The following is a 15,156-nucleotide window of genomic DNA, read 5'->3' on the forward strand; positions in this document are numbered from 1 at the left end:
CAGCTGCTGTTGTTGACCTTTGTTGGCCTCCTGCTTCTTGGAAACAGCACTCTCGACCATTCTGCCTGCACTCCAGCTCCATTTGATTCCAGCCTTTCTGGGAGGCTGAGGGGGCTCCCTTGGTGTTACTGTAAAGTGCTGACTGCATTCATTGGCTGGTATTGGTATCTGAATGAACTGGGCTACAGAGACCCCAGTAAGGCATGCCCTGTTTATTTTTATTTATTCATGTTTGGCTCCTTACAGCTATAATGTTAAGTTAATAAGGTGGTTTGAAAGTGGTTTGTTTACATCAGGTAAACGTAAGTGGGTTGCTCGTGTTCTCTTGTGTTTTTGTATGGACTGAAAAAAAAAAAATCAAGATTGATCAAGTAGCAAATCCAGACGGAGTCATTAAATGTTCTGTAATGTGTGCAGAGCAATAGTGACAACTCCCCCTGCGATGCAAAACGAAACCAAGATGATATTGTGAAAGAGGCCGTAATGAATTACAACTGCTACCATTAGACCCCTGCAGAGGCATTAAGCCCCACTGACTTAGATGAGAAAAGGATGGTGTGTGTGGGGGGGGGGCCGAATTTTGTGTGTTGTTTGTTGTTTATAATACATGGAAAACAGCATTTTCACTCCCACTTTTAGTCTTATCAGTGCAAGCTGATCTTACATAAAGACGAGCCAACTTAAGGTTAAAGGTGCTTTCGGATGCAATCGCTCTTTCCCCACCTGCTCCTATATTACACCGTCACTCATTTACAAAACGACTCCCTGTGGCACTAGCTTGCCAGGTTACTCCACCTTTCAGTGGTTGCCAATTAACATGGGTTAATTGAAGATGCTAATTAGGAACACAGGGTGCCGAACAGCAAGGGAGCAAGAGGGCAGGGTGCAGCGTGTATTTTTAGGGAATATTATTATTATGATAAAACACATTAATAACACGATTCCTTAGGGAGGGAAAAACTTTACCATGAGGTGGAAAAGGAGTGAAGAAAAAAAAAAGAAAAAGTATTGTGCTGCAGTGTGCCATACCACCTGTCTCTGGGAGGTGATTGAAGCTGATGCCGATGCATTGGCTCTTTCTTTTCTAGATAGCCAAGAGATTGATGGCTGCCTCCCAAAGCCCCTCAAACAGCTTTAGCAGTAAATAGAGTCCATCTTCCAAACTGCCTCCACGACAGATGAATCAACGCTCGCGCTGTGATTAATAACGCAATGCATTTCAGCGCGGAGGCTTTCCCTTCCTTACATATGCACGTTCACACCAACAGCACAAAACCGTGAGTTTTAGACAGCGTTTTCAACATCAACGTTTAGTTAACTTCAAAAAACCACATTACTATTTTTTTGAATCCTTCCTCTATGTCAGCGGCAGAGGATACCTTTGCATTCAGAATGTATGCCAGTTTAGACGTTACAAGTGTTTAATGTTTTAATTTTGTAAATGGAATACACAGGAGAGCAAACAGAGGTTGGAGTCCCCTTTTTTTCACTAATGTATTTTCCTTGTGTGTGCTCATAAACTAATGTGTATACATTAAATATTAATTTGTCCCTCTCCCAAGTCACAGTAGAAACCCACAGTTGGATTGGATTGTTTGTCTTGCATTGCAACCATTAGTAAACATGTAATTCCACCCCGATATTAGTGCCGCGATCAGATAGCTTAGCGGCGCTGACTTGAATCCTCTACGCCTGTAGCTCCTAATACATAATGGAATTGTGATTTACAAATGGAAATGCCATATTTCCAAAAGGCCCTGTGCCATCTTCGGCTAGAGGAAGAAAACATAGCCTATTAAGATATTGAACTGAAACATTAGAGGCCATATTGGCGTGTTTTGTTCCCCCTGAACAAACACACAATGCACTCGCTAGCGCCATCACAGACATGATATGTGACAGTTATGCAAAGGGTCATAGCTCACTTGATAAAGCTCTTACTCATCTATGGAATGTTTGTGTGTGTGAGTGCACAGGTGTCAAGTTCATTAATCAATCACCAATTGTTAGTCCATCTTTCTGCTTTCCCCAGATGTATTTTTATACACTGTATCTATAGAACTGTAAACTGAACTCACAATATTGCCTGCTGGTTTATAAATTGTGACCAAGGCATCATGCAGCCTTCAGGTGCCTTTCAGAATTTTGTGTTACAGTTCATACATGCCACGAGAATACAAATTACTGATTGTAAAGTGCATTAAAACGTAACCACAGTGAAAATGCAAAGTACAAGAAAATATATTGGTTTACACTTTACACATGCTTTTCATAATGTTGGGCTTAGGAGTCCGTCATTTGTTGATGGTGTACTGGCTGAATTGTAGATTATTTGCATACCCATTGCAGGATAAAAAAAAAACTTCTGATAAAAATCATAAAATCGTATTGATGTTGAACTTAAATTCTAAAATTGTAATTACCGTTTGCTACTGCCATCTTTTCAATTCCCACTTGATGGGTCACTGATGCGCGGCTCACTGCAGGCCAGATGCAAAACTATACAATTCCTTCCGCCTTGCTCATCAAACTATTTCCCACGGCATTTGAAAGCAGCATCTATTCGTGCACTCCGTCCTCGTCTGCTGAGATCTTTCTTCATACTTCTTCTTGACTGGCATATTTGTCCCTCAGGCACCACTGGTGCCCTCCCCAGCTTCCTAATTGTTGATGCTCTGTTAGATGAGTGCAGATTACGTTGGCCCCTTGCTCCTCAGCAAACTCCTTCAATATTAATGAAGACTGATGAAGTGCAAGGAGCCCCTGTCTTTCAGCCCCGACCTAGATTGGATTGACAATTGCAATTAGCGTCCCCTCAAGTTCATTTCCATCACTTTAATTTGACACGACGAAGGGCAGCGCGAGGTGGGAAGAGAGATTTTTCGAGGGAAAGAAATCCCGAGGACAAAGGTTAGGGAGGGAAGATGGGGTGAAAGAGTTTTTTACCAGGAAGTAGTTTGAAAGCCAGACAGCAAAGAGGAGGAGCGCCCTTGAGCAGACAGGAAATACAAGTCTCTTGAAGCCTTTCACTCAACAACATTGGAAGAGATTTTTCTGCTGCTTACTTTTTACATTTCTTTCGTATTGCTTTTTTTTTGCCACATGCTTGACATCGGGAGGGAAGTCTGCACTAGAGGGTAGATCCACCGTCTGGCCTTTAAGCCAGATTGTGATCTCCAGTGTGTGGATTCCACTGGCACCGAGGATTCTCCGGATATGTTTTCGACGTGTGCCTGTTATCAATATTTCAGTGCCAACGGTTCTTCTCCCACCTGCAACAGTCACTAAATGGATTGCTTGTCACTGCGTGTGAGAGAGAAAAACAGTGTGTGACGCATGGCGACAGCTGAGCATGAAAATGAATGATTCTCCATTCTTTTGCCACGAAAATAAGCAATTGATGATAGATAGAGGTTGATGATGTGTCATTTTTGTGGACAGTTCTGATGGTTATTCAAGGGTTGTATTTGTGTACAGAGCACGTGTGTATTGCGTTTTTGTTACTGATAGGACATGTGACTTTGAAACTCTTTGCCTTACTGACATTAATTCTAAACCATACCCTTGGTACCATTGACTGAGCAATTCATTGTGTGTGTGTGTGTGTCTGTGTCTGTGTGTGTGTGTCTGTGTGTGTGTGTGATCATAGGCCGGGTTAAAAGCTGCTTCCTTGTCTCACTGACAGATACAATTTATTTTTCTCCTTCCCACTTCTGTTTAGTCGGATTTTCTTCACCTGTGTTTTGGAGAAATGGTCTGGATTGATGGGACAGTGGCAATAAGCATGCAGAAATACTTGACATCCCTTTAAATGAGCCGAAGGATGCCTACCAAATCGTACTTGTCTCTAACTGGCTGTAAAGATCTCTCCTGAAGCCCGCTTCTGCACCACGATGTGTTAAAACGTAAATGTATACATAGAAATAATTAAATAGTTTTACTGTACCTTTCATTTAATCTTTCCTTCATTATGCCGTTGTCATTTGCATCTCATTTAAGTTTCCTTCATCAGAAATGTATTTGAGTATTCCTTTGTGTTTGTATCAAGCTTTTTTGTTTTCTATATTTCAGAGCCTAGTTTTCAATTTGAGAGAATGACTTATTAATGTCGCAGTCGGGTCTAGTCATGCTTTTCTTCAAACCCCGTCTTGCATTTAAATAGTCCCTGCTGGGCTTGGATTTGCTCTGCCTCTGTACTGTCTGTATACTTGTACTCGTACAGTACCAGTCAAAGTTGTATTACATACATACTGTATCAATGGAAACATTTGGTTTAGGCAAAAAACCTACTTTGTTGTTTAATTTCCTCGTTTCAGTTCAAATCACTGCTCTCTGGCAGAAAGTACGAAGCGGGAATTTGGGATGTGTCGGTTATCGCTTCCAAAAAATACAATTTTCTGCCGCTCCAACTCCACCAAGTCCAACAACAGGAGAGACAGGGCTAATAGCAGCTAATATAGTAAAAGAAAAAGCAGAAGCATTGCAAATCCAAACACAAGCAGGGACTATTTGGTAGACATCACAGTGTTTTGAAAGAAATGTTGCCCAATCTGAAACATCATTCTTTTCATTACTGATATTTGTGGTTTTAAAAAAAAGTTCAAGGACACTCTTTCACCACCCTGGGCAAGTGCGCCCTCATTAAGCAGTGGCGATAGCCTGCATCGTAACGGAGTGACTGACTGAATAGTGAGGCAAGTAGAGAGAATGAGCAGAACCGGGATGTGACAATAGCCCACCCTGCCTCTCTGATGCCTTTCAAACTTCATATATGCCTGCCTCGCGCAGCTCTCCCACGAAAAAAAGGTGAATTATATAGAGCCACTCCTCAGGAGGATCGAAATCAATTTCCACCCGCTGCGACTTAGATGAGGAAGTCCTTTTCAGGAATGACTGGCGCTAAGGCTTAGATGGGCCGAGTACAATAGTTCCACTCAAACCAAAGTCTCTCCTCCTCGTTTACAATACCCCAATTGATACCAGCACTTATGGAAAACAGCCACCAGCCCGTCTAATCCTCTGACCACGTGCATTGTAGACCCCCCCACCCTGTGGTGAGTCTTTGCATATAAATCAGGGATTCTGTGGATTTGGCTTGGAAAAAAACTCTCTACCTGGAAGCTGTTTTATTATATTTTTCCAACTTTTTATCTATTGTTCAAACTTTCTAAACTATAGATTCATATCGTCTGAGAAGCAAGTATTTAGGTTATTCCACCTCATCATCACATGATGCCTGCTGGGGGGGGTGAAGACTCACTCTTTCACATTTGACATCTATCTTCTCCCGGCTTCACGGGGTTTGAAACTCACAACCTGCTGTTCCGCCCACGTTATGTTAATCTACTTGACAGTTGGCCCGTCTTGCATCCAGAGCAGTACATGCTACTTTCTTTGTCATTTTTTGTTCTATTCCTTGACTTACTAAAGTGAGATTTAGGTCCGAAATGTCTTTTCATTTAAGTAAGCATCACTTAAAGTAGGTTTTGACCGTAGCTCCATCCTTTGCGGAGGGACAGAAATACTGTGATTCTCAATTCTGCTTTTATGTGTAACTTGGCGGAGGCCGTGTACTCAATTGACCCACAGGTCAGGAGAACTGCTCTTCCAGTTCAAAGCTTTTTGTTCAAACAATAAGCAATGATTTGGACTTACTGCTATCAGCAGTAGCAGGACACTCAATATATGTCTACCACTCACACAGCTTCGCTCATCCCCAAGCCTCCATGCACTCTGACGGCAGCAGGAAGTGTGAGAGCAGCAGATTTCCTCGCTGTGATGGGAACAAAACCGAATGAAACAACAACAACAGCAAATGATGATACAGCTCAAGGATCAGTATCCAATACAAATGAGCATTCAGAGCACCAACGACCACGAATGTATCTGACTTTGTTGTGAATGGGACCAAAATCGAAGTTTTTCTAGATTTCACATTGATTTCTGGTGATATCAGTCTCATCGATGTTGGCTGGTCTGTGATATGAGAACATACATGATTTAATTTACCCTCTATGGTAATGAGAAAAGATGTGGGGTTTAGAATGAAAGTAAGAATTTGATCCAATCCAATCATTGGAAAAGGCTTGGATGACAATCCAATAAGACATTTAAATAGTTTTTTGAATAAACTATGATATATTTATGTTTTGGTTATAGCATCAAGGTATGGCTTATGGTTGGGTAACTGCAGCACTCATGGTTATGGTCACCATTATAAAATATGAAATGGGACTGAAAAGTGCTAAGCATCTTAACAACCCAGATAGCACCTCCGGAGCTATTAACATTATTTATGTTTCCTGATTATCTTATTTCATTAAGCTACAATCACGTCTCTTTCCTTCTTTCCCGCTTATCCCATTTATTTATATGTATGTATGTGTGTATTTATGTGTGTGGTTTGCGTTTGCATTTTCCATCCTGCCCTCCTTTCTACATTAAACCCCCGTCTAACTAGTCCACGTTAGAATAAAACCTCATTAGGATTACAGAGCCATTTAGCTAAGTGACACAGGGTGTAATTGTACCATCCATCAATTGCTGTGTAATAACACACTCGGAGGGAGATAATGTTGATTAGCCCTCAGCCAATTTCACAAGTGGGTTTTGGGAATGACTGGCCAGAGGAGGTCGGGTTGGGTGGCGAGTGGCTCAGGACGGCGTTGCGGTCACAGGCGCCGACGTAATGAGATCCAAAACAATAGTTCAAAAAAAAGAGAAGAATCACTTTCTATCCTTGGCTGTTGGTCTTTATTTCAGTCTCTGAACAACGGGCCTCCCACCCACACTCATTACAGGGAACATGTACCATGTAGAATAATTTGGAAGATGCAGGATGATTTTTGAAGACCAGCCAGTGATATGTGATATTTTTTCAATCTCTGTATAGGCAAGCAAAGAAAAAGGTTGTTTTTCCACATTTCTTTATTAAATATGTCTACATCCACTTCAGTGGGAGATAACCATTAAGCTTGTAATCTGACAGCAAAACCCCAGGAATATCTTTTGTCTTTTTGCAAAGACTAATGATAGAAAACAGTAATGAGTTAGGATGGGCGAGCAGGTAGGACTTTGATCCCTCAACATTTCAAAATGTGTGCTGGAAATGATTCTCACTGGGTTATCTCTGCATTTCATTTAAATGTGCTTCATTATACCGCATATTTAAAATGAAGTTATAAATGCCTGTATATGACTTAATATCATTAGTCTAGATATGTTGACACCCACTTTCAGGAATTGATTCTTTACTTCAGGTTATCAGGTCGTCTTATGGTCGTCTCATGAACAGTTGGTGAGTCATCTCACGCTCTGCGCAGTGCTGCCTCGTTGCTGTTCAAGACATCCTTATATAAATCACACACCACATCTGTTGCTACTGTCATCATAGGTCATGTATTGTAAGAGTCAACAGTGGTCTTTAGTGTGACGTCTGCATTATAGTATAACAATGAATGTGGACTCCTGGCTTGTCACTCAACCCATTCTCTGCTGACCTTTACGCTGATAGAATCCAATCACTGACTTGTTGTTACACATACAAAGTCAGATTAGGGATGATTTATGTGGGTCAATCTGCAGACAATCAGTGAGTCAATAAATATGTTGTTCCACTTGCTGGACAAAGATTACACACAACTCTCACTCCAAGCTTATGTAAATTCAAACTTATATTAACCAACAGGAGATGTTTTTGGTGGTATGCTGTAGTTTTTCGGGTATTAATTTCCGAAGACAGCTGCGGTGTGGCATATCTCAATTCACGGCCCACGATCTTCGCCATGAGTTTAATGCAATTTCACTGTTTAGGTAACAGTGGAGCTCCTCACGCAGGGCAACCATCCACTTCTTTTTCTTATTTGCAAACCAGCTAGAGGTGTAGACTGGCGTGTGCAGTGAGCATGCACTGTTGGCTTGCACAGTGTGTGAGCTATTAGACCCTCGCAGACATGGTTGGCGCATACATCGCATGTGTTGGTATTAAAGCAGCGCCATTGTAATATGTAGGTTTACTAACATAAATGTTATTATTCTCATTTGCATCCCAAGCCTTTCCTTTTTAGGTCTTTAGTACTTTTGCATGCTTCACAGTTTCATAGATCTCTGACTCTGTTGTCTATACAGCACCAGTCCTTGCTCACCTTTTTTTATATATACTGGATTAACATTGTATACAGCTATCGATAAAATCAATGTTAATCCCATTTTCTTCATCTGTTGAGTTGTATGGCGATTGCCCTTCTACAAGACGCAAATCGTCATGGTCAAAATAGTGAATATAGCTATTGTTATTAATTTACCAATTACCATATGTGAAATAATGTTATGACCCAGGCAGTATACAACGCTACTGTTCTTCCTTCTTCCAAAACTAAAGCCATGTCACCAGGGAGGTAAAGCATGTGACAAATGTGACAGAGGTGGTAGGGGAGTGTTTTTCTTTTTGATACATTCAAAAAAAAAATCTGAATCTTTCTCTAAAAATGTAAGATAATAACTTAATTGGTCAGTAAATTGATCCTACTGATTCATGTAGATAATATCCCTTGCCCGTGACAGTGGCATAGTGTGGATAAAGGAGGATGAAATGGCTGGAAGGGAGCAAGAAGTTCTGTACAAATAGAAATATAAAGAAACAGAACAAGAGACGGAACATTAAAAACAATTTTCTTTTGTATAATTGCAGTTTTTTTCCATGAAGCGAGTGCATATGTGGTACTCAGCTCTACTCACGTTAGGCCATCATCTCTTTATCATTCATTTACCAAAACTACTGCAATTACAAGGGCTTTTTGACAGCATTTCTATTGACTGTTCGCTGCTCTTCTTTGGACCTAAACTAGTTGTGAGCTGATGGAACTATGTCTTTGTGAGACATAAAAAGCAGTCATCCCTAAGTGGCGTTCTACCTACAGCAATGACCCCGGCATCACTTCCATGGCCAAGTGTTTGCCAGAAAATTGCTCTTTCAGGGATTTCAGGCTTCACTCTGCTTAAGAGCTGCGAAAACAACTGTTTTTGGTTGTAGATTAGTTAACTACTTCCCCATGAAGTACACTTAGTTGCTCATACAGGAGATGTCCATTAAAGCAATTCAAATATTCATGAATTCTTACGCCTCCCAACTTGCTCCCCCATGTCCCGTCTTCTTCAAAATAAACTCCCCACCGCTGACATTATCCTACAAAGACACACAATCATGCACATGTGGCTGTGAAGCATATTACACAAGCGTATGTTGCCTCAGGGTTAGAAAAATACACAAATACACTGCACAGAGAGCAAATATATACCTTTTCTTCAAACTTTGAAATGACGCTTTCAAACATTTCTTTCTTTCTAATTAGAAAGAGAATAGAAAAGGTTGTACAACATTGAGATTCAATGGGTTTCAGAAAAATGACTGTTACACAGTAACTGTTTGAATGTGCGAACATAATTAGCTATTTCAAAGAAGACGTTTTGACGCGTTATTGCACAAAGAGGTGTTGGTGGCGCATGGAGTAATGTGATGTGCTGGCAGCCACAAGGTTGGTGGTTCAAATCCTGGCTGCTCCATGTGCCGTGTCAAAGTGTCCCTGAACAAGACACCCAACCCCCAAAATGTAAGCCATGGGTTAAAATACAATGTCTCTTTGGATAAGCTAAATGACATGTAATGTAAGGTGTTATTTATATTTTATAAATAAACTTATATTCTAAGTTTCCTTGGCAAAAACTCGATACATCATTCCTTATATTGCTGGATGTGATCTTTTAGTAACACATAACTGCAAAGTGTTTTTCTCTAATTCCTGCATAATAACTAAACATGTATAAGCATGTATACAGTAGCAGTCAAAAGTTTGCTCATTCAATTGAATGAAAAAGTGTGTCCAAACTTTTGACTGGTGTGTGTGTGTGTGTGTGTGTGAGTAAGGGAGTTGGCGCAGCTAAGTGGGTCAAAAAAAGGACTCCTCAGTTCCCTTTGGAAAGAGCACGACCTTCATCTTCAATTTCTCCGATTTCCTCTGTGGTCAGAAGGAGAGGCCACATCAACAATTTATTTTTCACTCCTCTATTTTTTTTTTCAATTCATTCATATTACAAGCTCCAACAGGGCAATTTTTCCAGCAATTATTGCACAATTGAAAAATGATTGTAGAACATGAGAAATATTTTTCTTTACGTATTTATACTAGAACACAACAACAATTTTGTATACTCTCAAATAATCCCGATACAATACCCTGCAAAACAAGGGAGGTTAATAAATGACCAGAGTAAAACCTCACCTTAACACGGCTACAGCTTCATCTTCTCCTGTCCTCCGGAATTTATTGAGTCACGAGGCCCATCAACCTTTATTAGCTAATAATGCTGTTAGGACCATTAAACGTGGCCGAAGCACGCCCACAGCAACACTTAACAGTCTCACTGGGGCACTAGTGGAGGACTGAAGTAACGGAACTGCTGTGTGACCAGCCCCCCCCCCCCCCCCCCTCCCCCCCCCACCTCCTGCATTCAAGGGTCTGGCTAGACTTGTAATTTGCAAGGACCGGTTTAGAATTCCCTGAGGGTGATTAATGTGTCACTTAAATCCAGAATATTTGTCTTAAATTACTTTCCAATAAAACATCACAATTTGCTTGAATAACCGCTTTCTTTTTCTCTTTTGGAGATGCAATGATATAGCAACAGGAATGTGTCTATATAAACAATATTGAGATGTTACTGTTTTTAGCTGCTTGTGTCTTGATGCATTTGGTTTGGATTGGTACCCACTGAACTGTGGATGTGATTGAAATCCTGAATCGGCTGTGTCACTCAAACACACGGATTACTTCCTACCGCAAGGCCCTTAAGGCCGGCCTTCAGTTTGAGAATGGTTGCTTCTGTCTTAAAATAGCCTGGCCAAATTGAAAGTAAATAGTCCCCATAGAGATGAGACAGTATACAATTTAAGCCTCCTGCAGGCACTCTTGAGATTGCTGCACTGAAATATGCAAGCAAAGGCCCCAATGGAGTCTGGGTACTTCCAAGGCCATGGGTGTTGTTTTTGTTGTTGTCTTGTGCTGGGTCCAAATTCTGGGAGAGCGGTTATGGGATGGCCAACGTAGATCAAAGCAGAAATGTAATCAACTGTGAGAAAAGGGAGAGAGGGAGAGACAGAGACCTCTATTTGATTTCCCTCAAAGCTCAGGGCCTCAAACCCGTTGTTAAGACGCAGTGTGTGTGTGTCCCACTTGTTTTGTAAGTAAAAATGGAACACATGGCCTGTTCTGATGAGGGACTTTGGCAGTTCCTTGAGATTTATTTTTATGGTGCGCAGTGAACACGAGGAGGTCCATCTGAGCCATTTACCAACCAAGTCTGTAGCTTTTTTAATCATTTTTGCAACACACAGGAGGAATACAATCCATTCTTTATGTAGTTCATCGGGTGGTAGGTCTATGTATGTCACATATACACATTTGTTGGTGCCTTATAGTTGGTTGATATCTCTTGAGGGGGGAATCCAGTCTGAAGCAATCATATTTAGATGTCTCGACTGCTTTTTTTTCTTTTTGCTCAACAGTGTAAATTGAGATTTAGTGCCCTTACCTCGCATATTCAATAATAAAAGTTGCATTCCATTATAAAGCACTATGTCACATTTTAATCATATACAGTATATATTAGATTGCTGTGTTTTTCTCTTTTTAAATACTATAGGTTTACTAAAGTAACAAATGAATGCATGTGAACAGCTGAAAACAAAGGAATCCAGTAACATAATTCAACAAACACAGTCATAAACAGTACAGAGGCTGACAACAATAAGAATGATAATATTCAGTTGCTATGTTTCTCTGAAGCGGGATTAACTAAAAAAAAAAAACGTAACAATATCAAGGGGATTTGCTTCCTAAGCATAATTAAGGAGCTAACTGTGGGCTATATGGATCTAGGACTGCCGCCCCCCCGCATCCCCCCCGAAAGCCTCCTCCACACGAGTCAGCTCATAGTAGGGGAGTGTGGGGAAGTGATTACTCTCGGATTAAGTCTTGCCTCGTCGCCGATGTGTGCAGCGTAATTGAATAATGGCTGCCTCACCCCAACAGTCCCAATGCAGACGGGCCTCCAAGCCCTGTCAGATCCGCACAATATTAACCATGACACAAGCGTAACCAGGCCGTTAATTAATGCACTGAATCAATTACAAATTAGTCCATTTGGAGAATTCCCCACTGGAGTCCACTCATTACCACTGCTCTGATGGAGTTGCGAGTCCTCCTCGTGGGAAGGTGTGTCACTCTACTGTTCCCCTTTTCTATCAGTCTTTATCTCTTTTCTTAAGTCACGATACGGAAGACAAATGGAGGATGCAATTAATGCCGCCTGCTACTTGGCATTAGATTGCAATTCAATTTGTTAGCTACACAACATTAGAGGAGTGTGAAACTTGTTGAAGCCAATATACCTTCCGAAGGGATCTTATGAGTACCACTACTTTGCATTGCTTCTTCAACCAGAAAAAAAAGAATGGGTAACCTTCAAATGTAGCATTGAATGGAGATGGACAGTGGTAATATATATTACATATAAATTACTATATGAGTCATGATAATGTATATTTTTTCAAGAAATTCTCACATGTTTGTGTTTCCTCCCATCCCAAAGGAGTGTGTGTTGTCCAGTGAAATGGGTTACTATTATATTAGAGATTATCCCCGGCTGATGCACGGTTTCTGTCTACTGAGCTTAACTACTTATGCTTCAACAGCGGGGGACAAATTACAGGAATGAATCAGGACTACCTTAACTGAACTGGTACTGATGGGGGGGGTAATGTGAAGTATTTGGCCCTCTCTTCTCACTCTGATATGAATGGCTCTCATATTGTAAGGTGAACACCCCACTATTCATTTCCATGCCAAAGGTGAAAGTCAGTTTTAATGACTGAGTGCTTGTCAGCTCAATTCAGGTGCTGCCACAGATGAGAGTTGCCGTTATATGAGCCAATGAGAGAAAGTATGTGTACGAGTCTCTCCCTCTGTGTGTGTGTGTGTGTGTGTGTGTGTGTGTGTGGTTTATATGTGCCTGTCCTTTAGCCCTTTGGAAAGCATGTACACTGTACTGTTTACATTTTTACTGAACGTGTTACATAGCAAAGTCGTCTTAGAATTTCAAGGGAGGAATATGGTTAAGAGCAATGAAGTGCAGTGGCAGACTAACGTGCCACTTTAGAGAGCAACCCATCAGAGTCAATGACCAACTGTTTTAAGAAGACTAAAGGCTCTGCCTGAAATGAAAGTTGACCCTGGGACCACTTTCAGAAGATGGGAGTCACATATAGATGTTTATAATAAGGCCATTGCAGAGATAGGGGCTTGTGATGCAAGTTAAATTTCCAGTCCAGTGATGAAATGAGTCTTAGGGACTGTAAAAAAAGGGATACTGAGTGGAACTCTTGCTGAGATCATCTGGTACATTGCATTACCAATGGGATTGATTGTTGCTGAGATTGTTTCATCCTAAATTGCCTACACCCTGGACAGTTTGTAAATGCTCCATTATTTTTTCAAAAGTTCTATGATTTTATTTCAATGTCCATATTGATTCTTGAATTTCGTCTCAGTTTATTGTCACTTCAGCCGATAGAAGAACTAAGCCGACACACAGCTCGATAAGTTTAACAAAGCCGAAAGAGAAGCAACAATCAACTTAACAACAAAGTGGTCAGAGAACTTTAACAACCCAAAGGCAATGAAACCCAAGAAATAGAACATTAACGGTTTGGAGTTAATTCGAATGCTCGGTGGGTTTCGGTGCGTGGTGTCAGAAGCAGAATGGCGCAGTATTTTGATGACTTGGTTTAGAGCTGGCCTCATTATTAAGACAATAAGCTCAAAGCTTTTTGTTGGTTATAGTGGCACGATTCTGCTTTTATTTAAGTTTCTCCGCCACGGCGCCTTGTGTAGCGCCTTGTAGGGTTGGGACATACGACGAGATGTTTGTACAAGACAATATCGGTCGGCATCCTTTTTAAAAATAATAAAACTACTTTATTTTAGAAACAAATAAAATAAATGCATACTTCTTAAATTACGGAGAGCAACAATGCCTAAAAAATGCCAACATAATAATATTGACGAGTACTGGCCCCTCTTATCAAGACATGTTTTCACCCCATGTCGCCCGTAAGGGGCAGGGTGGCTTTCTGAGTTCATCTTCCAGGCCGGGCGGCAGGTAGAGGCAGACCAGACAGCCTCAGGGGCCTCTTTCATAGGAATGAGTTAGGAGGAGATGCGCACGGAGGCATTGTGGTCAACGCACCAAAGACCGGCCGACTGCTCGCCCACCACCAGCGCGCATCTCCACACCTGCATAATCATGAACTTCTTTCGGTTGCTTTACAGACAATCTCCCCGCTCCTCCCTTTCAGTTCTGTGAGTACAGCAGTCGCTGTAGACTCACTTAGGACCACATACTAAATACAACATCGGATTTCTTAAACTTCCCGTACGCTTTGTTTGTGTCTGTCGTTTTTAATTCAATTTAATTGAGGCACCCCACTGCGGGTTAAACACTCAATATTCATCAATGAGGTGCTTCTGTTAATTTGTCATTTCTGTCCACTCGCATGATTGTATTCCCAGTTCAGCCATCAGGGTGTTTCTGTCAATGATGCATGCACCTTACGGGGATTTTTTGTCAACGTGTTTGACAAGTCGACTGTCACAACCAATGACACTCAAGCATCAACTGAAACACTTGGATATAGCCACTCTGAACAGGGACTTCTCAAAGTCGCCCAAGTCAAAGGCGCTCATAATCCGAAACAAAAAATTCAAAAGTCACTATGATTTGAATAAGGCAAGGTAATTCCTTGCCAATACCTTTTACTTCTATCGTGTGCATTATACTGTATAACTTTGTAAATGCACATGAAATTTCCTTTCTTATCTTACAATAAATGGCATTTTTAGAATACTTCCCTCACTGAAAACCTTGGGGAGATGCTTGTGCAGAAGAGTTCATAGAAAGCCGCCGGCACTGACCCCCCCTCACCCCCCCTCCCACCCCCTCCTCGGTCGAGCCAAGGGAGGAACATGGAACGCCAACCGAGCAGTTTCATCTTTCATATCCCTTGTTCTTTTTATTTATTTGTTACGCCACTCAACAGAAGAA

At 41.2% G+C, this 15,156-nt stretch overlaps 1 protein-coding gene across 1 annotated transcript in view; it reads left to right on the top strand.

Annotated features, from left to right (window-relative positions):
* LOC134132798 (receptor tyrosine-protein kinase erbB-4-like) overlaps positions 1-15,156 on the top strand; it is a 124,328-nt gene that overhangs the window by 105,358 nt on the left and 3,814 nt on the right. The window lies entirely within an intron of this gene.

The sequence above is a fragment of the Pungitius pungitius genome, chromosome 10 (assembly GCF_949316345.1).
Source record: "Pungitius pungitius chromosome 10, fPunPun2.1, whole genome shotgun sequence".
Taxonomy (NCBI): domain Eukaryota; kingdom Metazoa; phylum Chordata; class Actinopteri; order Perciformes; family Gasterosteidae; genus Pungitius; species Pungitius pungitius.